The sequence below is a fragment of the Neolamprologus multifasciatus genome, chromosome 11 (assembly GCF_963576455.1).
Source record: "Neolamprologus multifasciatus chromosome 11, fNeoMul1.2, whole genome shotgun sequence".
NCBI lineage: Eukaryota > Metazoa > Chordata > Actinopteri > Cichliformes > Cichlidae > Neolamprologus > Neolamprologus multifasciatus.
The window spans coordinates 28,405,394-28,430,845 of NC_140449.1; the positions used below are offsets into that span (position 1 = coordinate 28,405,394).

At 39.7% G+C, this 25,452-nt stretch overlaps 1 protein-coding gene and 1 long non-coding RNA gene across 10 annotated transcripts in view; one reads left to right on the forward strand and one right to left on the reverse strand.

The window, feature by feature from the left end:
- The window catches only part of LOC146508724 (uncharacterized), a 376,303-nt gene that overhangs the window by 172,215 nt on the left and 178,636 nt on the right, over positions 1-25,452 (reverse strand). The gene's annotated exons all lie outside the window — the stretch shown is intronic.
- mef2d (myocyte enhancer factor 2d) overlaps positions 1,317-25,452 on the forward strand; it is a 100,099-nt gene continuing 75,963 nt past the window's right edge. For 3 of the 8 annotated variants that reach the window (XM_085178147.1, XM_085178148.1, XM_085178150.1), the window contains exon 1: positions 1,317-1,542. The gene's annotated coding sequence lies outside the window, so the exon portion shown is untranslated. The remainder of the gene's footprint in view (positions 1,543-25,452) is intronic. The other 5 variants (XM_085178149.1, XM_085178152.1, XM_085178153.1 and 2 more) reach the window with 3 other exon arrangements.

The window sequence follows — 25,452 nt, forward strand, 5'->3', positions numbered from 1 at the left end:
TATGCTGGTATGCTACATCATATGTTTTGTTCATCTTCAGTTCTTTTTTGTTATTCTATTTTAAATTATTTTACCTGACATTCTACTGATTTATTAAATGCTGGAAAGTAACAAATTCCATCCATCCCAACATTTAGAGAAGTATTATTTCTTGCCAAGTACTTTATATTTCGCCCAGACTACATTTTAATGAACATTTTAGCTGACAGTTACTTTGCAGGCATTTTGCAGATTTTTTATTAGTTTGTATGACACAGAAAATTAATTAAAGTGGATCTTTTAAAAAAAATGCCTATTTTTTACGTCTCTAAGTCGGACTTTATTCCATTTTATAATTTCACGGGTATTAAAAAGTTACTGACAAACCGCTGAACTAACTTTACAGGACCGTGACGTCACCTTTTGTAGTCGTAACGCTATCTCATGCACGACCCTTATTAGCCGACTTCTCGAAGCCAAGCCATTTGCGCCGTGCTGACGTAACGTGACGTGGTCTAACGCACACACGCCGTTGAAATTGGAAAGAGTAAAAGGTTTTAACACAGAAAGAAAGAAGTCTAATCGGGAGGGTGCAAAAGTAATCTTCATGCAGGTGTTTCTCCCGCTGCTCCGCCACAAGCGCCAACTGACTACATGTGTCAAGGTAACGTCCCTATGTCCCCACTGTAAACATCGTGTTCCTCCGCCAAGAACGGTTAAGTAGGGCGGCGGAAAGTTACTGAACCCCACTCGCTGGACACCCAGTACAAACACAACTTTTCCACGCGGAAACCAAATAGTTAATTTTTATTTATTTATTTGCAACATGTATAATAGGACTACCTGTGCAAATAGAATAAATAAAGGACATAGCCTAATATTTATGCAGGGACTGGATATTGAAAAGAGGCAGTATTTTGCAATTATATGCCTTTCTAGGTAAATGTACAACCTAAACATCTATTATGCGAGAGAAAAAGATGGCACTCGATAATTTAAAACGTTTGTTTTTATTCATTTCCCCACGAAAAATATACGAAAATCTCCTAGATGGTGGGAGATCTGGGAAAGGGGGGAATTCAAAGCAACAAAAGCAAGAATTAAAAAAACAATCAAAATATGCTTAAGTCGCATAAGCTCCAATTTTCCGGTTAATGCAGCCCACAATAACAAGCAGTGAGAGTGTCTTTGCTCTCAAAACAAGACAAGCGGAGGGATATAAACTCTTAACACATGATGTCGCCATCAGCCCTTCCTACTTCTCAGCTCACCTTCCAGTAACTCCGCACCGACAATTTCATTGGTCGAGGCATCGCGGACAGCCGCCCCCCATTGGTCGCGCACCTGTCAATCTTAAAGCAATGCCACTCAGGATAGATTAGGCACCATTTGCCACAACTAAATAGTTACATTGTACATCAAGTAGGAAGAATTGTTTTAATTGGTAGTCCACCGCGCTCGGCGGAGAGTTCATCTTCGTCCAAACCGCCTGAACGCGTTGAATGCAACGAAGTGTAACGCTTGAATCTCCCGTCTCATCCAACAGATGTGGACACTGCCCGGGTAAGTCACTCTTTACCAGCTTGTGTCCGCATTTCACGTTTGCCTCATTTTTTTTCCTGCCTCTTCCTGTGTTTTGGCAGTTCTGGCAACTGCGTGTCCAGTCGCCGTGTTGTTTGTTGTTGTGGTGTTTGCACGTTTGTATCGGAGTTGAAAAACTGCCACAGAGCCGTGGTTGTGGTAACTCTGAGGAGGATGTGCACGGTGCTCGTGTAAAACCTCCCAAGTGTCTGTCAGTGTTTGTATCAAGAAAACAGTTCTTCGTGTAGTTTGCTAAGTTAATGCCAGTGCCACAGTCAGAGCTCACTTCTCACTGGGTGCTCGTACGTTTCAGTCCCACAGACCTTCGGTAAACAGCATCTCTCAGTTGGTGGATTTGAGCGTTGTGCGCAACAGTAATAACACTCCATTAAGAGCTGTCAGAAACGATTTACGACAAGTGTCAGCCGGGTTTTGACGTGATTTCTCTTCATTTCTTCAAAGCCATTTCATTCCAAGAAAAGAACGCATGTTTAGTTTATTGGCAACTTTTATTGCGCCATCAATTTCGTTTAACGTGTTAAATGACAGGTTTACATTGCGGAGAAAGTGGGTAGATGAAGAGAGAAGAGCGCAGTTTTTGCTCTAGGAAAACTGTAGTGATTGGTGAAATTGTGTTTCTTTATCAAAAACCACATCGGACGCTTTCCCTCATATCCTTTAAGCTATCGCGGCTGTTGAATTATTTTATGTCTCTTTCATGAGCCCATTTCCGACAATTGTGCTCTCATTGCCGTGCGTAATTGCTTCTCTCCCGGGAGAGAGTGCCATCAAACTTCTAATTTCCCCCTGAAACCCGGAAACCATTTTACTCGTGGAAGCAGCCCGTAATGATGGCATCAATAAACCCAAATAAAGCTGCTGTCAAGTCAGCTCTGAGTTTTTCTTCAAATCAGAACGGGCCCGTCTGCCTTCTTTTCCCACGCACAGCATCTCAGAGAGGCAGGTGATTGGGATTAGAGGGCAGCAAGACAATGAGAATATGTCCCTAGAGAGGAGTCTGGCATGTCAGGAGGCAGGAGGAGCAGTTATCTATTACATCATTATCTAGTGCAGCAGAGGAATGCACCGCAACACTGGCAGATGAGCGGTTCAACAATGCCTGCAGGTAAAGTCCAGATTGCCAAAAAGGTGTCAGTGGCTCTCCAGGGAGCCAGTCCAGGTAAGGGTGCTAGCGAGCGCCGCAGCAGCCAGAGGAGAACAGATTAGGTGTTCTCTGTGAGTCTTTGTCAGTAGGGCATGTTCGCCTTAGAAGCTTACACCACAGATGAGTGTTTGTCCTGATAAGACCAGTAATATGGAGATGGAGGGCAGAACTGACTGTGGGCATTAAACCACTGATGAATAGTATCAAGAATTGCAACTAAATTCCTCATTTCAAGTAACATCAAATCAGAAAGCTAAAAAAAAATATATAAAAAACCGCTGTTAATATTCACAGAAGAATTTGCTTATTTACTACTTAAGACTGAAAATAGATTTTATTTTGCTTTTTTAATCTTAACATGAACATGTCGTGCATGGTGAATCAAGAAATGAAAGTTATGTTCTAAGAAGTAACAAATTACAACTCTCAAGTGAAATCAGTCTTCAAAACAGAGTCAGAACGTCATCCAGAAAACTTCTCCTGGTCTCCCTCAGCTTTCCTTTGGTCTAACATCTTAAATGTGATCGCTGTCTGAAAGTTTGCCGCTGTTTTGAAGCTGCCAGTATCCCAGTTTAATTCTCTAGTATAGTTTAAGTCTAAGACGTAAAGGTGGTCACAGGTTTGGGTGTAACTGCAGCGTCTCTAGCTTAACACCTGTATTGTATGCTGTTCTCCCCCAATCTCTAGCTTAGGTTTTGCACTAAAAACACTAACGTTTACATCAGCCATATCTTTTTTGAAAGATATGTGAGTAAAATCTGAAGTGGGACTGATTGAAAGAAATGCTTTTTGTGTTTCTGACATTATCAAAATGTCCAGGCAGCGATTATCCCCTTACTAATGAATCACCTTATCTCTCTTATCCTTTTACTTCCATGCGAGATTGTGAGGTGTGACCCTGCTGGCTGTAATCCTGATTCTGACATTATCAGAGGTCCTATATAAAACATCGCCATCTCCTTCAGAGGTTTATTCCACTGCACTCTGGTGCACCTTTTAAAGGAGGCAAAATAGTTGCTCTTCGGTGTGCAATAGAGTCTCAAAGTACTCTCCCCTATGCTTGTGTGGCCATATAGGAATACAACCCATGAATTGAGCAAAATTTATTTTGTAACCGGACTTGTTCAGTGAAAAGAGGCTTATGCTTCAGATAACTTACAGTATAGGCTCAACTGTCATAATGGGCTTTTGTATCCCTGAGAACTGTGACTGCCGGCAACATAGCATAGCTCTCATTCCCAGTCAAAACACCATCCAAGCTAGGATAGAACTTACAGAGATGACTTTTATCGTTGAAATGAATTATCTTGAAATTAATTTAGCTGAATCCAAATTAAGAGTTGAGATTGAGAACATGGGGAAAAACAAAACGAACAAAACCAGGTTTGGTTTAGGTTTTCCATGCCAGAGCTCTACCATGTGCTCCCATCGTGTGCTCTGTTGGACACAGTCAAAACACAGTGGGGGGAGCGTGCCCCCCTCCTTCTCTTTGCTTCTGCAAATTTGAGGAAGTACAATCATTCTCTCCTGGTGCAGCTTCCTGCTGAAGTGCAAACACAGGCAGTCAGCCGGCGCATTTTCCAGACATTGCAGAGATTGTCGGTGTCTGTCAGAAGCACAGTGACATAGCTGAACGTGTTTAAATACACAGCCCTGTGGTTTCTTGTGCGTACAGCATTTAAACATTCAGTTCGATGGCTTCGTAGGACGTGTCCTTAAATGCCATTGCATTAATGATGAGGCTGCTGATTGTTTTTTCATACTTAATTAAACTTTTTTTTTTTTAGTTAAGTGTTTGAAAATTGTGAATTGGCCAAATAATAAATTAATTTAAAATGTTAATTTAATTTTCAATATGAGAAGCTGCAAATCCTCCCTTTGGAGAAGCTGTGAGAAGAAAATGTTTTGATGATAAATGACTGAACCGACTGAGTTATTCATTAATTTCATTTGAATTTAGTCAGCTAATTAGTTCATATTAGGGCTGGGGTTGGACGACGTGTTAAAACTCTCCAACCTGCCGCTGTCAATCCAACAACTGGTGATAGCTGGCACGTTTGTGGACTTCCACGCAGCGCTTTGCTCTGCAGTGCTCAACATTGACCATACAGCTCCAGCTCTCTACAGCTCTACATTGGTGAATCTTACATGAGGCTCAAAAGCAGCAGTTCACATCTTCTATAAGGGACCATCTTCAGCAACTGGTCATTTAATTATTGAATATTTACTTATTTTAATTATCAAGGAGGCAGAACACTCAAAAAGTCAAATAAAGTGGCAAAAATCTTTAAAAATCCCCATTCAATGTTATTTTAATATATACATATATGTTTTGCATTGAACCACTGTGGTACTGATGTTATGTGTTATATTCTTTCTTATCTCTTGGACATAGAAAAGGCCTCTAAAGTTTAATTCTAGCAAATGCATACATGAAGCAAGCCGCCTGCTAAAGAAACTAGCGTGCACGTAAGGATTATGCGTTGAAATAGCCAGCCGTAACCTTTTTAATAAATGACTCACGCTAGGCGGATAATTTTTTCAAAATGATAAGCAACGTCAAAGGTTGTTGACAGACCTGCCTGTCATATGTAATTCCTGTGTAATTACCTCTAGGACCAGCCTGTTAAAACAATAAGAATGCCTAACCGATTGAACCTCACCTCTTTTTGCTGAGTTAATTTTTTTTTTCCCTGATCAACTGGCCAGTCAACTCAATCTAGAAGTTATTTAATATTCAGTTAGTTAACCCTAACATCAAAGGGGTGTGACTAGTGGAATAATTCACAGTATAATGAAATCAAGAGATGTTATCTAACGATGCCATCACAGTTTTATGAAGAAAGAATAAAATGCCTCTTAAAAGGAATGAGTTCTGTATTTAATCATTCATCAGCACTCTGATTTCCTTTTCACTACTCTCTGCCATTTATCCAGATTAACTGACGATATAATTGACACTAGACAAAATACTTTACAACTCCACAACTTTATTAGTGCAAAAAACCCCATCAATGTATTTTCACTTAAACAAGCAGCTGTTTTTTTTTTTATCTGCATTAAAGTTATATAAAAATTTAACAGTGCAAATGCAAATTGCTTGCTGACAGTTTAACCAAAAGGCATTTCCAGTGGAAATTGGCCGACATGTCCTCAGCATAACCATGTATAATATCCACAAAACTTTAAAAAGAGGTTATACACACACAATACGGTAATATTATGTTGAAGCACAGTACGTATCACTCCGTGAGGCTCCTGCCTACGATAGCTGTAATGCTCCGACAATCCATCAAGCGGTGCGGGTTCGTAGCTTAGCAAAGTCGTACTGAAACATTTGACAGATTTTCGTGCGCAGTGTACGACATAAAATCGTTTCGAGGTCAGTAAACACAACCAGAATTCATACATAAGGCAAACGGGATTATAAGGGGCACTGTTGATTTTCGGAAAAATCAAAGGATTGATTTTAAGTATGCTGTATTTTCCAAACAACACGGTAATAATGACGCCCCGCTAGCATGCTCTACCAAAAACAGTGCTTTGTTGTGTATCTGACGGACGAAAGCTAAACCAGTTCCACACCACTGAAGTTGCAGCATTTTTACAAACCAATTCTGGTTCATCTGTTTCATTTAACGATCCACTTTCCGCTCTTCTCATTCTGCGTCGCCGCCATGTGCGTATGTAAACAAAGGCACTGCGCATGCGCGTTTTACCCATATTCTATTGCGATATTTCATTTTCCTATTGTTGCCCAAAATTACACTGGTATTACCGTGAACGGTATGATATAGCCCAGCCCTACTCAGAAGGTTGACTAATTTGAAATCAGTACTAACCAGCAAGTTGGATAATGTTTGTTTACCTTGCCCTCATTTACCATGCCATGTGGAGATTTGAAGTAATAACTTTTTGTAATCTTTCCGAGCACTTTAAGGAGGCATGTTGGTCTTAAACTGCAGAAGGAGGCATGAAACGTCATTTAAGTGCTTAGAAGAAAAATCTTCTATTTACCAAGAATTGTAATGTGATATGACTTAAAAATGCACGAGGTACTAATGTTGCAAGTGTGTTTTCTTAAATTTATGTGGGTATTTAGATAATTGGGCTCTGGCAGTATGCCTGCTAGTTAATATGCTAGTTAAACCTGATCATTAATTGAAGCAGCAGCTTTGATAAAATACGACCAAATTCCAACACTTCTTACCTACGTTGGGATAATGAAAGCTTAGACACTGTACCAGAGATTTGAATTAAACTAAGGAACAAGTGAGCAGCGGTGCATTTGTTCCCTGACAGATTTTCCAGAGCCCTCCATTAGTCAAGACCTTCCTGACTTTCATAGTAGAAAAGTCTGAGGTCTAATTTTCATTAATCAATTTGTTTGTTGGCTGGGCTGGGTATTGATGGGCTTTAATCACTGCTGAAGCCAAGGCCACATTAGCTAGTGAGAGCAGAAAATTACATCAGCATGCTGTGGAACTTAAAAACCCCGTTTTATATTTCAGCACCAAGGAAACTGAAGAGAAAAGAAATAAGAAAGTTGCTGAATAGAGGCAAGCTGTGCTACTGTAGCTACCATGTTGTGCAGGGCAAGTGACCTGCCACCTCATTGATTTGCCTGTTTACCCTTTCAACTCAGACTTAGCCTTGTATAATAGTAGGAAAGCATCTGTGTTGGGTATGTGTTTTCCCTGTGTTTCACCCTCAGCTGACCCACGCTCTCATCCCACGATGGCGCAAAAACCTTTCTTGTAGGTTGGCTTAGATAAGCGTCACCCCTTCACCGTTGTCAAAACTGAAAGCCTTGCACCACAAGCCATGCTCCTTTTCAAACTGACGGAGCATTTCAGCAGAAAGGAGCAATTACTACCTGCTCTGGTCCTGTTGCTTTCATGGCCTCTTTTGTGTGCTGATTCCAGGGCAGATTCTATCCACGGCTGTTCCCACGCTGAGCAAGGAGAACAGGAAGAACTCAGCCGCACAGCAGGCCTCTGCCTTCTGCTATTATGGCCATGATTCAATCATTGCAGGGCAATGCTTTAGCCTGGCACATTGAAAGAGGGAAAAAATGTCCTCACTCCCTCTCTGTTAATGGAACTTAAAGCCAAAGGTGTTTTTGCACCAAGAGGAGACCATCAGCCTTTTAATGTGGGAAGTAGCAGCAGCAAGCTTCACCTCACAATCCACTCTCCCCCTGCTGTGATTTTAAAATGGCCTCCCTTCTGTGCTTGCAGCCAGAGAAGCCCCACGTGTAGTGGAGGAACCAGACCAGGCGAGATTTGCCACTCCTCGCGCGGCTCATCGCGTCTACTGTTTGTTGTCTTTCCCCTGAACGCGAGTGGAAGAGTTCAGTGTGTTAGATTTTTAGATTTGATTTATTTTTAGTTATACATGCTCGGATTACAAGCAAAGCAAAATAAATAGGACTTATCGAACAATGTTACATGACACGGATACAGTTTGCTGTTACTTGCGCTAAGCATTGCAAAAATCCATTTAACCAATCAAGCCAACATTTTCATTGGCAATCTGGGGGCATCGATGCTTGAAATACAATTTAGTGGTAGTAAATCAAAATTAAATCTACTGCAAAATTTCAAATCTGTGTGTATATCTCTCTGTTGTAATGCTGTGAAATATTTAACATTGATTTTAACTTCACGAATGGAATACCAAAATAGCTTTTATTAAAGCGGATCATTTCCTGTCTACTAATGAAGACCACGGGACGTGGCTGAAAGCACTGGAAAAAAAACATGCGGACCTTGAGATAAGGCTTTTTTGTTTTGTTTTTTTGGTCAAATTGCTATTGTCGTGGTTTGGAAAACAGCCATTATGTGCAACTGACAAAGAATTTGAATTACAGAAAACTATCAATTGAACATTGCTGTATTTCTTAAAATTATTTTAAAAAAAAAAAACGGTAAGTATCTGCGATCATGGGTTCGGTTATGCAAAAATTTGAATTTAAACAAACTTTCCAAGAAGTGTTACGTCTCCTGACAAGAACTACTGGCGATAAAGATATCAGGGAGATCTGAAATGCTTTTTTGGCAAAGCTCGGCTCTGAGCTCTGCTGTAATTTACCAGCTTTTGTTTTCATACCAGCTGGGAACACTTGGACGAAAAAAAGAAGAGAAGAAATCTGATTATTCGTCCAGCATATGATTATCTTTTGGTCCTTTTTTAAAAAAAAAACCCCAAAAAAACAGGATCCACCTTTGTATTTCTTAAACTGTTTGAAACATTTACGTGGGATTTAGGATATTTCCTCATGGTTTACACGTGGCATGGAATATCAGTGTTCCAGGATCTCAGTGAAATGAGAACACCATCTGTCTCACCTTGTTAAAAGTACTATACCACCCCATAAAAGCATGCATTTATTATTTGGTTTCAAACATCGTCACAGATTGTTTAGATTTTGTCATTTCTGTTTTATGCGATGTTAAAGCAGTGAAAAATAAACCTATGAATGCATCAGGGAAAAGAGATATTTCTAAACTTGAGTTATTTTATTGGCAGGAACTAAAACTGTTTAAGACCTGAAATATCTTGTAGACAAATTGTTTAGCCATATCAATTTTTACGATCTTTAATGTACCATTTAACATTTTACATAATTTTTTGTGCATGTAAAAGGTCTGCAAAGTCACAAAAGATAATATGTATGTAGTTAACCTTTGCCTTGCTCGCATGTCCATAAAGCTATGTTTAAAAAAAACCAAACCAAAACAAAAATAACTGCAAAACAGGCAGACTGTCAGAAATTTTACATCTGATATGGAAATCAGTGTCTGGGTTACTGTATTTTCATGTCTCTGACCTGACCTCAGATGGCTTGTTTGTGAGTAATCCATGACTATATAACACAAATAATCCAGGAAATATTAACGCCATCCTGTAATGTTGTGACTTGTTTATGGCTGTGGCTCTGGCTTGAATGTGTGCACATGAATGGTGAGGTTTAGTTACCAGTTTTGTGTGGATTGTTGCTATGCTCATAAGAATATGCAAACAATGGTTTTTCTTTTATGTCATTCAGAACAGACTGGGCTTTTATGCACGAGCAATTTAAAGAAGCCAGAAGGTGAAAAGAGCTGCAGCAATGGCGTGTTTTGGTTGACCACCAAATTAAAATCATCAACCTGTAAATTAATATGATGTAGGCTTCTTAAATTGAAAAAGATATGGTCGGTGGAGTCTGTGTTGGACGTTTTTCAGTTAATAATGTTAATAACATTTTGTAGTCCAAACAAGGTTTTTTTTTTTTATAAATTGGAGCAACAGAGAAAAGTGTTTTCACTGATAATGAAATAGTCACTTTGGGCAGCACTGGACTCCACCGGTATATGATGCATATGGTTCGAACACATGAGTGTTTTTGTTTGTTTTTTTTAAATTAATCTTGGATGGTACTGAAGCTCTTATGTTGTCAACATGCGGACAAACAGACAGTTGTGGGTCCCCTTGGCCACCCAACTTCTGGAGCCATTTACTCATGTTGACAAAATTTCTGTACAAACACCTGCCAAAGTACTCGAACCAGAACCAGGCCCCCTTCAGGGCCACATTTGGTACTGAAGACAAATGTACACAGACTCACGAGCTGAAATTATTACCAGCTTTGCTATCGTGACTGGTGAAAATTCCCTAATGTACATACTGTAATTGTTTCCTCATGTATCCTGTAAGTACTCGCCAACATGGTCTCTCTGATTTGACCCTTAAGGCCAAAGTGAAAAATCAGGGTACACAAAAGCTGTAACTGCAGGCCAACAAACTCCCTTACTTACACAGGACTAATCCCTGTCCTCCAGCAAGCTCTTAATTGGGCCATCATCAGCTGCTGATCTATGGGTTAAACATCAATTAAGGTAATGAGTACATAGAGAAGAGGGAAGAAAATCGGGTTGGGGAGATGTTGGGCAGGGAGGTGATCGGGGCCCACCCTGAGGAAGACTGAAGTGTGTGTGTGTTTCTGTGAAGAGGTAGCTTAACGAGTGGAGTGATTTTCGAGTCGTGGAGTGGAGTGTTGATTATGGCTGTGCGGGATGGAGGCTGCTTCAAACAGCTCAATGGAGACTTCTTGTTAGTTTAGCTGTGTTTGTGTTGGACAGGCTGTGGTCTGGGTGAGATCCTCAGCATGTTTCAGGACAGTAATGTCTAATCTGCTCTTCAGAATGCAAATACTAAAATAACAATGATGTAAAAATCTTAATGAAGTTAAGAGCTAAGGTACAAAATATGACAAATAATATTAATTGGCTAACTGTTTTCAATTTGAGTATTATAAATTATTTAAATATTACTTCTTACTCAGAGATTTCTTGTAATTTTGTAATCAAACACTTTATTCTATGTAGTTTTAAACATTTACTTATTCTGTGTTTTACCTTTGAGAAACATTCCAGTAAGAACAATTGATTTGATTGATGATTTTATGATACTGTCTGAAAGTTCATTGAGGAGGAGACATCATTCCCATTCCCATCCATACTGCTTGACTGACAGATGATCTCTAAAAGGCACAGGACAAGATGGATATAAAATTAAAATGTAAGTTACTACTTGAAAGACCATTTTTCATCATAGAGTACCAAAATAGTATAACATTGTCTAGTACTTTTGAGAAAATTAGTAGCTACATTGTAAAGAAATTCACATTTGTATGTAACTAGGGATGTGATTAGGAGCGTTGTCCAACTCCTCCTCGGAGTGTTAATACTATAGGTTGTTTATTTGAGTAGTAGTCCATGAATGTTAGAAAGGAACCCAAACAGCCTTTGGTATATTTTTGTTTTGATAAAGGTAGCTAGCATTTGCGTAAGGTTAGCATTAAACCTGTTTAAAACCTAAATACTTGAGATGGTCATTAGAGAAACATTCTAAGCTTTTGATGCTGTAATATACTGCAATTTGTCTTTCTACTTGTCTTCATTTGACCGAATAGTGAGAAGATGTTGTATCACTATGTGAGAGGTCAATAAAATGTCAAACATGTCTGCAAGAATTCATTTGAAACACTTTTGCCCCGTTAAATTCACCATTCAATATTTAACAAACAGATGATTCAATCTTCAAAATACATAACTATTTTATAAGCAGACCTCTTAAGATCACTTGTAGATTTAAAAGAATCCTAGAATGTGCTTTTCTTTCATGTCAGCAGTCATTTTTTATTGCTTCACATCAGCTTGTTCAAACAGCAACCACATTTCTCTCTAGAATTAAAGTTTTAAGTTATAATTTTGAATGCAAAACCGCAATCAGTCAATCAGATAGAAGTGAAGTTTCTCCCAGAGGGAAACTTAATGTATCCTTTTTACTTTCCAAAAAATGAAAACATTTTCAGTTATGAAAACCAGACATCTCAGTATATCCGAGAGCTGGTCGACTTAAGTTTAAATGCATTAGTAACCTTCCATCTATTGTGCTGTGGGCAGAAATGTCATATTTTAGGTTCTGATTCTGATTGGCCAACTGGATCAAGAATCAAACTATAAGCTTCTAAAAAATTATTTGCCACAGGAAATAGAAAAGTGCAAGTGACCATCAGAAAAAAGGTATATCAATGGCTGGAACTATTAGAATGGACTTTCTGGGGCTCTGGAGCTCTCACTGTCAGTAACATGAAACAGAAGCTCCAAACTGCAATGACATGTCTACAGACTCATCTACATGCAGGCGGATAGGAAAAAAAAATCAATGCCACTGCTGTTACAAATACCAAAACTAACCATTTATTTATAGACTTTTTTTGTAACTTAATGCCTGTTTCTTTACAAAAACAATTTTCTAATTGCTTTTGAAGTAAAAGTAACTTTGCCTCCATCAAATAGATTAAAACTGGCAAAACTCTAATTTGGGATCCATCCTAAAATCACACCATCAGGTATTTAATGGTAGCTTTCGATACAAGACTGTTTTGATACTTCTTTGCAGTTGATAGCAAAACCTTCTAGCACTGAATTAGGTTTAATGGCAAGTGGAAGGTAATATTCATGCTGACAATGACCAGTTTCATACAGTGTGTTCAGTGCAGGACTGTTGTGCTTATATTGTGTTTGTGTTTTGTGTGAAAGGTAAAGGAATGGAATAGGCAGATATTGTTGTTGCACCTTTAAGGCGGTGCCAGAGTCAAGTCCCAGAGACTGAATCAATGTCTGTGTGAAAGGGAGATCCAGTATTATGGAGCACTCTACACTAGACACCACGACTCTGTTCTGTTTCACGTCACACCTCTGATTCGGGTACATCAGCATGTTATCTGAAAACACACACTGGAGCCTCAGTGCCATTTGTTCCATTCGCTGTGAACAAGCAAAGGTGGCATAATGAGAAGTTAGTGTCATTATAGTATGAAAGGGAGTTCATTTAATCCATTATTGATCCAATTTGCCAACCAATCAGTGTTTTCAGTTGAGCTAATGCTCTCGTGTTGGTTCCTGAATTGGTTTGTGAATAAGGTTCTGGGGATATTTAGTTCCCGGGGCCATTTAATCAATATGGCCATTACACTTTGCCCACTGAAGAGGAAACCTGTGAGATATACCTCTGCTCTATACTGATCAGCAAAATATGATGCAGAATATTTGGAAGTTTTGTTGCTATGAAAACAACTTGAGATGTTGTGGCTTTCTATATGGAAGGTGACTGGTGGTCTCACCTTTATGTGTCACTCAGGGACTCTGATCTTATAGAGAAAGTTGGATCCCAAATTCCTGTTTGACAAAATTTGCTCTCTGTTGATTCTCAATATGACCTAAATCATAATCAGCCCTCTGTGGTTTACCACAGACTTTCCATTCATCTCCCCGATCAACAGCAGCAGAGAATTTCTCTTCCTTGTCCTCAGATGACAGATTCTGGGGAAGTAGAGCAGGAGGGTGGCCTGGACTTTAAAGAGACCTTCTGGTAATCTGAAAGGTCACAGGAGTCTGAGTGTTCTGCCAGTGCTCTTGAGCTAGATGCTGAATCCTGAACTACTTAATAGCACTGAAAAAAATATAATAGTTTGGTTTCAGTGATGATAAAAACGTGCAATAATTTCCAAAGGTTGTTGATGTATACCGTGTTTGCTCGCTCTGTGAGATGCAATTATTATGTGAAGGTCTGGTGCTTAAAAGTTGAAGAGAAATGGGAAAAAAAACAAAAAAAAACTGAATGGTAAATCCCTCAGTTGTTGGCTAAAAATATCTTGTTCAGGGTGCTAAATATATTTGGTCTGCCTCTGAAGAAATTGCTGGAAAACCAGCTTTGGAGCCAAAATGGAAATCTGGGCTGACCTCGTTTTGACTACGAGGTAGAGGCAGATGAGAAAATAAAAACACTGAATGCACGTAACATTTATTTTGATCAGGGATTTTGGAGTCTGCAGGTCTCTGCCCCTCTCATTACATTTCATCTCCTGGAGTCTGTGGTGTTTTGTGATCCCACTCTGTTGCCTTGTGCAGTGTGCTTCACTATAGCACTTTATCCAGATTAAGTTGTGTTTTCCTTCTTTTAATACACTTGTTACCAAAGAAATAATCGAATGCAAAACTAACCAAATGGATATCGTACAGAGTGTGCAGTGGGATCAAAGGCCACTGACCCTGGATCAAGACACAGCCCGCTGCTTCTCTGTAGGTTTAATGCAACTTAAACCCAACACAATTTGCAGGATTAACCTTTAGTAACAGGGCTTGATGGGCACTCGCAGCACTCTCAGGGTTGCACTGCAGAAAACCAATCTTGGGTTGACCTTGACAAGGCCGTACTATCAAAATCCACTTACGTTCAGTTTGAATCCATTTAGTTCAGCTTCTGACAACCTTCAGCATTACAGCCTTTTTATTTAAAAATTCTCCTATGCACTTAGTAAGCTTGGAGTTCTTCAACGGAGAAAAAAGAAAGTGAAAAGAAGAGAAATGATAAACTAAACAAACAGCACTTAGTAAAAGCAGAAATGATCAAATAAGCTGCCTGCACTATTGCGTATTTAATGTAAATAACATTTTTGTGTTTATGAGATCAAAAAATTAGATGACTTGGACTCAACATATTTAAACCTCTAATATCAATGAACATTTGCTTTAAATCCATGAACTGGAATACTTCTAATGAGTGAAACTTTATTGAATAAGGTCAACTTGATCTATATTGTCTTGCTTCTGACTTTAATTCAAAACTTAATGCTTTCATACTCACTCCAGTGTCCTACTGATGTTTAAAGGAAATAAAAAAACAAGTGTCCTAGTTTGGATTTCTGTCTCATAGTAATGGACCTTGCTTTCATAGCATCACAAAATCAGCATTTTATAACACAGCTGGAATTGAAGGTTCCTGACTTTGCCAGAAATCCAGTAAGAGCAGCAGATACCAGGAGGATTACTGAGAATCAGAATCAACAATGGCCAGCAATCCACAGCATTATATTTAGCTTAGATTAAGGCTTCTCTGTTGAATGACTCAAGCTGCAGTCTCCTTTGTGCACACTGATGGTTCACTGGAGGTCTATCTGGTATTGTTGCCAGAGAACTCTGAGAACAATCCCTCGCAAAAAGATTAAAAAGGAAGAAGCAAGCAGAAAAAAAAATGAAGTTGGGACATGGATCAAGGAGCACACCTACAAGACCGGAGGAAGCTACAAGAGGGAAAAAAAAAGATGTATAAGAGAAGAGATTTTTGTTTCAAATGTCATGCATCTGTTTTAGGAAAGTGTACTACCTCAGATGCATCATTCAGTATTCAGAAACACGGATCATTCTGCCTCCAGAAACAGAAATGTTTCATAATCAGAAGTCTTTTGCTGACTCAAAACTTGAACGTTAACTCATACCTTAAGTTGCTTTTGCCAGGAACTGTTTTGTTAAAGTGAACGCCAGATTTTTCAAACTCTTCGCCTTACAGAAGGAAGCAGTTGAAATGGGTAAAAAAAAGAGAGAAAGAAATAAAGTCACTTGTGGCTTTCATGGTGCCGTCTGAATAGTTGAATTTACTATACATTTTTAACCCTGAACTATTTTGCATTTGGTAGTGGTGGTGGGGGAATCATGCGTGAGTTCATTGTATGAACAATAAACTTGAAGTGACACAACTGCCTTGATGATACACAGTGATTTCCATACTCTAAATTTTAAACCCACTATCTTGGCTTCAACCTTGTAAGCTTGATTTTCATAAACTTCATAGGTACAACAGACTAATAACATACAACACTGGAGCACAAACCTCTTGGACAGGATGTTCCAGACAACAGTCTACATTATTTGTAAGATAATTCCATTAAAATGCTCCAAAAGGCAGCAATACCACAAAGACTTTTTAGAGGTTGAGTTCAATAACCTAAATTAGAGGATGAAAAGCCTAGCAGAAAGCTCTGGGCTATAGCTGCCTGTGCTAGTATGTCCTAAGTTTAAGCACCCCATAAGGTTGATCTGAAGAGAGAAACTAGCTAAAAAGACCAGACAACTTTATTGTACCAGGCTGTGAAGAGGACATTGGGTGGTATTTTGTTTGGGCTTCCCCACATTCCTTTAGTTTCTACCTTTAGGGAACTCCATGATTACAAACTGATTAAGTTTTTGGTTTTCATTCCTGCTTCGTTTCATCTTTGCTGTTGGTGGCTCAGTTTAGCTGTCATGTTACCAAAAGGTCTGGGTATCATCACTGATAAATGACGTGAGATTAACTTGGTCCTTTTTGAGGATTCTAATCAGAGTCTGTGAAGGCTATAACACATGGGGATCTGAGTTGGTGGCACAGATCTGTGTGGTCTCAATTGGGATTGGAAAGAAACTGTGACTCCAGTCAGCATTTTTTTTGCCAGTCACACCAAGGAGGGAAAAATGTGATCTTTGTAAGACGGGGGGGAAGTAGAAATTGGGAGACTCTCAGTTGTCAGTTGTGAATGCAACCGAATTGCTGTGCCACCATACTGACGGGGTTACGATGGCGTGAGAGCAGGGGCTGCTGGCCAGCACTCCAGCACAGCTGAAATAGCAAGCAGCAAGAGCCAGGAGCTGAAACGCTACACCCAGGCTTCTCACACTCTCCTCGTCTCTCACTAAGCCTCTCTCCTTCTTTCTTTTTCCCATTCTTTTTCGTGCTCTTTCGGTCTTTCCCTATCATCTTATTTACTCTGTCTGTCTTTAATCTGAAATCTTGCCATTTTCTTGCTCTTCGTCGTTATCATCTAGCCTCTATCTCATCGCCCATTCTCCCCACTCTTAATCAGACACCTCCCACACCTCTCATCCACTTCCAGTAAAGCCCAACGAGAGGTTACGGCCTTATTTGAATATATGAATGCATAACAGCCTCCTCCTTGCTGGGGCGTGGCATCGTTTTACAGTCACACAGCTGTGGCAGTGTTATGGGACCATCTGCACAAGGCTCATTAAGATAGCCATAAGCTAATGTGGAGAAAGAATATGCATGGAGGGAGGGAGGGAGGGGGGGGTGTTTATTCATCCTTGTTCCTCTTCTTTTTCTGTAGAACAGCCTTACCCCAGTTGGGATTATTTCCAGAGAGAGAAGTAGAAGTAGAGGAAGGAGGAGCTTGAAAAATCCCCTTTCCACTCTTCCAAAGTTGCACACTTCCTTCTGCTTGTGTATTTGCATGTGATGTCGTTATGGCTTCGGGCATGTGCGTGTGTGCGTGTTTGTGTGTGTGTGTGTGTGTGTGTTTATGCACAAACACTGGTATCTGTCAGTGATTGAGAGCATGAGGTTCAAAACATATCTTCTTATTGAAACTGTGCTGCTTCATCTTTTTATGACGTTTAAGATTTTATACTGTTTTACTAAGGGGAAGTGTAATGGAGCAGAATTTACCTTGTGAGGCAGCGGAGGTCTCATGAGATCATGATCATGAGAAAATCCATTAGCTACACACTTGAAGAAAAACCAAGTCACTTCTACTCAATCATATATGGGGAACTATTAGCCAGTAATGGTGTAGCTACAGGCATAGTATAGGTTTGATAATTGGATAATCCAGTTACCTGCCATACATTTTCTGAAAGTGTTTGGATAATTGGATAAATTCATATCCTTGGACTTGCTAGTGTTTTTTTAGCCTTATTAAAACATAAAATACACATCAAACTGGCAAAAACAAAGCTAGCTTTTGTTAAAATGTGAGACTTATTCATATAAATCTGGTTTTAATTTAGTATTAATATTAAACTTTTAGAAAACTTTTCCAATGTGAAGTTTAAAATTGGTAAAATTACAGTTTGAATGAGTAGTTTGTCTTTTTTTTGGGAGGGGGGGATTTCCAGTTAAAGGACAGAATGATTAGCGCTTTCATACCACCTCTGAAGTTCACTGTAGGAGACTGGCTAAAACTACAGGAAGTGAATAAGATTTTCCCACGTGATGATGCAGATGGTGAGATTTGGTTAAGAGATAATGGGTAATTAAGCTATTTATGCTTTAGTTGCACACTTTTTGTAATCATTGGGTTTAAATACACTGTGGGGGATTGATGTATAATATACTGTCCATGATAATTAATTTTAAATCAAGTTCAAGAGGTGCTGATGCCAGCCATTCTGTAATAACACTTTTGCACAAAGGAACAGTTTTTGATGCTGCTCTTTTGCTTGGATCTTTTTGTAAGAAAATAGTATTTTTCTTGTTTTTGGAGCTATTAGAAAGGTCTTAAAAGTCACTAAATTTGTTCTTACAAAAGCTTCAGATACCCTGATGGCTTTTCTAAGTGCAGCTGAAATCAATGTCTCTTTTCTGATGCACAAACCCAGCTCACGGCGTCAGCGAGGAGTGTTTTCGCGGGCAAAAGCACAGCCGTGTTTTCAGTCGATAGAGAGTGTACTTGTTTTCTGGCGGGCCGTGTCAGTGCAGGCATTAGATAACGTTTTATTTGATGGTGTTCAATGGCTGACTCGTCCTCACCTCTCGCCCAGGCCTCTCCTGCTCTCCAGCCCACATGCGCTCCCATGTAAAGCCAAACACACAGACATCCACCCACTGACTCACACACACGCACACTCGCAAACACACACTCCCGCTCTCTCTGCATCCTTCCTCTGGAGGATTCTGGCAGTTGTTTATGTTATTGAACTGGTTATCACATTACAGCTGGAACACCACCAGGCTCAGAGAGAAAGAGTCCTCCCGCTCTCTTAAGAAATAAAAGAAAGGCGGCGAGAGTGCAAGGGAAAAACAAGAGCAGAGGGAAGACTAGATAAGAATATGTTCAAATGCTTTTGCAGTGCACTCATCAGCATCACCATGTTTCTTTACTTGTTCTGTGGAAACAGAAACCATGTCTGTCTGTGATCTTTCCAGAATACTTTAACTACATTTAGTAGTGATTTCACAACAGCCTTTAACCTCCTCTAAACTGGATAAACTGGATAAACTGGATAACCAGATGTGTGACTAACTGAATTGCCACTGCAGTAGTTAAAGTTCTAATGGGTTTATCCACTGGTTAGTTGTTATGGCCAGACTGTAATTAATGACAGAAGAAGCAAAACTGGAATTCTATATTAGTGTCTGATGTCAAAGCAACAGATTTTGATTATTCATCACCCATCCATCCATCCTTCCTAAGTAGCTATAGACCTATAATAATATCCAGCTGCTTTTCTATGTGCTTGCAACTGTCATAATTCACATACAACAGATACAGCTCAAAAATATTATTGTATTGTACTGTAGTTCGTATGTGTACTGAGTATGTATGTCAGAAAAGTTGATACTCTGACGCTAACTTATATTAAATTTGTCAGATTAGATACTCAGTTGCCACAGTATAAATACCAGGAGTGACACCTTTGCCTCCTCCTGCTGACACAGAACTTCATAAACCTCTGCTGCAAAAAGGCCCATAACCTTTTCCCCCACTAGCAGCTGAACACATGAACAGTAGGGCAGTAATCTTGGCAAAGCATCTTAAAGACTGAGGGGCTTTCACATAGGATGCATGTGCTGTGTTGGACTCTGCAACCAAGTCTTTTCTATGCACTGTGCAATAGCGGCACCCTGCTGTGTCCAGCAAAGCACAGCACAAGTGGGCTGCCTGTGGAACACTTGTGCATCACACCATTTGCTATACATTCAATAGAAATGCAGAATGATATGGAGCAGGCATGATTAGTACATGTAAAAATCACGAGTGGCTACAAAACAACACATAGTACTCCCCCCACCCCTCAGTCAGTGCACGTCGCTTCCTTTATGAAAGCGACTTGGTAGCTCAGTAAAGCTTTCATTTCAATAACATAGATTAAACAGTCATCATAAATGTTAACCTGGCCAGCACACACGCTAACGTTACCGATATGAGGCGGTAACTCACATTAGCCGGCTAGGGGGTATAGCTGATAATATAATGATAACATTAATGTCTGAATTGAGCAGCTCTTTATCAGTTCTGTCACTTGTTAATTTTTTCTTAAAGTTCCTGATTGAAGCCTGAGAGAAGTCTATCAGCTATCTCATAATCTATCTTATGTGTTCTTCTCCTATTAAGTTATACAATCAAATATGACTGAATGTTGGTAAATAACTCCGTGTTGTAATGGAACCTTTTGGGTGAAAAGAGAAGAAAAACTCTGCACTAGAAGTTATGGAAACTTCTTTTCTGCTCTGTTTTGCACACCCAGCAAGAATACATAATCCAGATATGTGTTTTTTTCTTTTTCTTTTTCACCCCATGGTTTCTCATCCAATCCAAAGAAGTGCTGCGCTTTCAAATCCCCTCTCTTCTTTGCAGCTTTCCTCCTTTTTACAAACAGATACTCGTCCTAAATATCTCAGCTGCGCTTCACCACAATTCACTTTGGAGAGAACTATGTCTGACAAAAGCGTTTGGAGAATGTTCAAGAGGGGTGGTATCTCCAAATTCCTGAATAAGGCTTGTGTGACGGAGCTTTTCTGTCTCCATCAAAGGAAGAATTGCATTGTGTGGCTGCAGAATCTAAATGCCCGAAAAGTTTCTCTCTCAACAATCGAAAGAATATTAATACTCTGTGATAATAAACAGAGTTGAAGTTGTTCCTTGACTTGAATGTGACCTTAGGATTATAAGATCCACATACAGTCAAACTGTTTTTACACAGTGGTGATTGAAGTGAAAACCAGGGTTATTGTGGGTTAAAATGATTATGGATTAACATGACAGCATGGTTTTCTCCTCGCTGTAATGCCAGCACCGGCTTCACTGAAGCAAGGCAAAGGAGCTTAGTGCTTTTAGCCCGTAGTTCTCTTCCCTGGTAGCATCTGTTGTTACAGTCGGACAGAGCAAACACACACTCGAACCACTCAAACACATGCTGAAGGGTCATAAAGCCCTGTTTTTAATGTACTGAGGGGGAGACAGAGTGTGTGTCTGTGAGAGTAGGTGGGTGATACAGTATGAAGTAAGGGTTTTCACAGAGGACAATTCCTCTGGAGTCACAACAGGTGTGTGCGTCTCTGTGTGTGTGGATTGCAAAGGGGGAATTATGAGCCGGGTACTAAAAGGAGGAGGGGTGGGTTAGAGGACTTATGAAGGGTCCCCTCTGCCCCACCTGTAGCCTGTCAGCTGTTGTAAGCCTGTTAAAACGTCAGCTGTTTCTGAGGAGAAGTGTGTGCATGTGTGTGTGCGCTTGTGTGCGTGTCTGTTAGTCAATGTCAGGGAGCTTGTGGAGGTTGGGGGGGAGGGCTGGCTCTGTGTGGCACTCACCGCCCCATTGCACATCAAACGCCTTGTCCCCTCTGGGGATTTGTTAGCGCACAACACAGCGGCTCGTGCTTACGTTGTGTGCCATGATGGTCTCGTCTTACTTTGCCTCTTTTCTGTTCATTGCACTTTGACTCAATTGTTCAGTTAAAGAAAAAAAAAATCAGATTTAGAAAGCATCTCTGAAATAATGTCTCTATTTTGTCTCTTTGAGCATCAATTTTGATCCCTTACATGACACATGTCTTTTTTTTCTCTTTTTTTTTTTTTTTTTTTTGCAATTGAACCAAACCCTAAAACTTTAAATATAATTAAGATCTTACTGTACAAAAAATGAGTCCAAAAGAATTAGTCATGATCAAAAACCTTCAAGTTTAAATGTTAGGAAAGTAATTTTCAGTATTTAGTGCTATCTAAACTTTTATTTGTTAGACAGCAAGAAGAATGTGGTAGCAACTTTCAAAGGTGTGACTCATGACCTGACAGCGTGGTCCTAGAGCTAAGCAGACTGTGTTTCAGTTTGACATTGTGGAAACTTTGATAGCGCTTTGGTTTCAGCTGTTGGCTCTGACACTGATCTTTCAGTGTCGAGAAGTAATTTTGACTATGTCAGCTAACTTCCACTCTTTCATCTTTGTGCTTGATAGAATAGCTGCATGTATCATTTAAAAAATATGGTAAATTAAATCACATTTAATGTTCATCTTGAACTGCTTTTCTGTTTTCCTTTATTCTTTCTGTTTGGCAGTAGTTGCGTGTCGATAGATTCTTTGTGCAAGGGGGCTTATTTTGTTTCGTTTTCCCCTAACCAATCAGTAGCAAATGAACCGTCAAACCACAGCTGAAGAAACTGTTTTAGTAGTTTCTAGGAGCAGTAACCTTTGAGATCTAAGCTTTGAATGCTCCTGAAACACTTATCACTATTTTATTTTCACATTACTATATCTCTGTTTATCCTGATGTAAGAAGACATTGTTTACATTTGGCCCAGTAAATTCAGATTGGTTCAATTTTATTATTCCTCCTGCTATTGGTATGAAGGGCCAGGCCACTATATCAGCCAATTTTAGTTTATTGTCAGTCCAGGTGGCATGAAATAATCCTCTCTGTGTTTGCCAAAAGGCTTTGTAACACTTCAAACATTTCAGTAGTACAATTACAGGTAATTATATGGTAACATGTAGTGTTTACCACAGGCATGCTTTACTTGTTTCTCCAAAGAGGATCTTGTTTTGCGGTTACACCAAGTCCAAAGCATGGACTGCAGCTCTGCTCTGGAGATCTGGAGGGCTCCTCTAACCAGAACCTGCAGCAGGTGGGGGCTGGTTTATGTGCTCACTGCAGCTCAAAGCAGAACAAAGACTGCCATTAGCAGCTGCAGTGCAAAGCGGTGTATGAAGTTGTGAGATTATCCACAGGCTGAGAGAGTCACAGAAGAACCAGCCCACACCACACCCCACGCCTCCATGTGCTCTGATTTTTTTTCTTCTATTCACTCAGCTGATTGTACTTAGTGTTAATTATTATTTGGAAGACCGACATATAATAAGCTCAAATTCCCAAGTCACCAACATCACTAAGAACCAATTGTATAGATTACAGGAGGTCAGAGCAAGTGAGCTTTGAAATCTGTGGTAATAAAGGTCTCTTGTTACATAGAATGACCATTTAGGAGATAATTTTCCTCCTCCAGACCTCTCGATCTCAACAGCTCTTTGAAATTAACATAGGTGATCTTTTGATTCCAGACGTCTGTTTTTTTTTTTTTTGTTGTTTTTTTTTTTTCTTCAGGGCGTAAGCTGAATGTCTGTTGTCCTGCACAATGCACTATGTCATGCTGGCGTGGGAGTCACAGGTGTTGAGTGATTTATGGCTTTAATTTACTTGATAGATTAAAATATGATAAAGTTTCACGCACAGGTCATTAATTAGAATAACTGAGCCAGCTGTAATTTTACTTTAAATCGCTTGGCAGGGACATGGAAAAAGCTTACTACTACACTTTACATATTAAAATGTATACTGTACACAGGAAGGCATGTTGTTAGTCAACAGGGATTGATTTCCCTTACGAAGGCAATGGTACTTCATTGATTACTCCATAAAATAAGCAGAAATCAGAGCGCTGCTTAATTTAGTGCTTTGTGTTATATTAAAGACAGGTTCAAAGGGGAGTTTGATGTTAATAATCTGTCCCTAAAACTGTTCCTGTGTTGGACAGTGACAGCCTGGAAAAGCAGTGCGCTTGGAGCTGCAAAGAGAGGCTTTTATGGGGTGGGGGGTGGGGTGGGTTGCAGCCTTTGTGGAGCCAGCTGAGTGAGGCAGACAGTTGAAGGGAACAGGTTGCTGCGTCTGTTGGGGCTTGTCTTGCTGCTCTTGACTTCTAACCTATAGCTGCGACAGCTCCGGGGGCTAGGAGATACCAAATTTCCCCAGATTGAGTGAGCAAGGGCTAGATTAGATAAAGACAAATACAATACTGGTCGGTACTGTGACATACAGCAGTCCCTAAAGGTGTTCCAGTGCAGTCTCGTGCTATTTTTAAGTAGCTCACATTCTGTGTGTAGTTTAGATTTATTTCTTTGAAAATTTTATAAGCTTATCCAACCATGGATATGCCTGAAACACCTCAGTGGGTGGCCGCTTCTCCCTACTTTCCCCTGACATGTTGACAGTGCTGGTGTACAGTCACTCCTGCTCTGGTGTATTTTCAGAAGAGTAAAGCAAAAGATGGGATAATTTTCATGGAAAAATATTGGCAGATACAATCTGTGGGCTACATCGTTGAGTCATTGCAGAATTTTTTACACACGCCCTTACCAAAACCACTGACGATGCCAATTCTGACACCAGAGCCAGTGAATTTATGGTGTTGTGGTTGGTTGTAGACTGGACATTGACACTACTTTGGTAGTGCCCAAACTACCTCAAGTAGATCCTTCTGATGCAGAGAAGTTCCATGGCTTATCTCTGAAGATGTCCACAGAGGAAGTGATAACTTTAATATCGCAGCTAGCAGAGACCATGGAAAGTCATTTAGGGACTTCAAGCAATTGCTGGCGACGCAAAGTGTGCAGGTCCCGAGTTAAACTTTTTTATGACTTAAAGGTAAGAGATTGAAGCGACTGCTAGTGAGAGTGCAGGATACCATTGATTGACATATAGCAAAGTTTTAAATATATTAGAGGGTTACCTAGGCGACTGGAGCCTGGAATGTCTGCTAAAAGCCAGCTGTCAGCAACAAAGCAATGCATGATGAACGAATTACTTCCTGTGTGGACGCGCCTTAAGGGTGAGCTCAGGGCCCTATCGGAGCAAGCTGACTTCTGCAACTTCTGTATCTGTGATCTACGTGGCCGCATGTGAGAAAAGGATGGAAGGCAGACTGATCAGTAAATGAAAAGCATTCCCTTTGAGCTCAGCCACAACAAACTGGAACAGTGATCATATCCGTCTGGATTCTGTACAGAACTCCTCCAGCTTCATTTAATTAATTACATTTTTAAAATTTTTGCTAATCTAATGTGTTTCAGTTGGAACTTGCTCATTTTGAAGGCAGTTTTGAATTAAAGTAGAACTCTAAATACTAGAGTGCCAAACTGGATTTATTGATTTATTAAGTGGCAAACAATTACTTGCTTTACAAATCATTTATCTTTTTCGTAACTTCTTGACTGATATATTGATTTACATTGTTAAACTGCACATCTGTATTGGTCCCACAAAAAGAGATGTCAATGGCTGTGGGAATTCTAACAACAGATTTTAACTGTTTTTGTCATTATGATCTCAACAATTAACCAGTTTATTATGACATAAAAGGATTTAGCAGAGTTAATGGTTTTGCCTCATTGTTTTGTACTTCTTCATTTGCATCACATCCCTATCTTAATGGCTAAAATCAGATGCAAACAAATGAAAGCAAATTCAATGTGCTTATCTTATATTTTCTGAATAGACATACATGAAAATAAATGGTGAAAATTGAATTGAAATTGGTTTGATCCACTCAAGATGCTTTAGGGCATCTGAAAACCTGCTG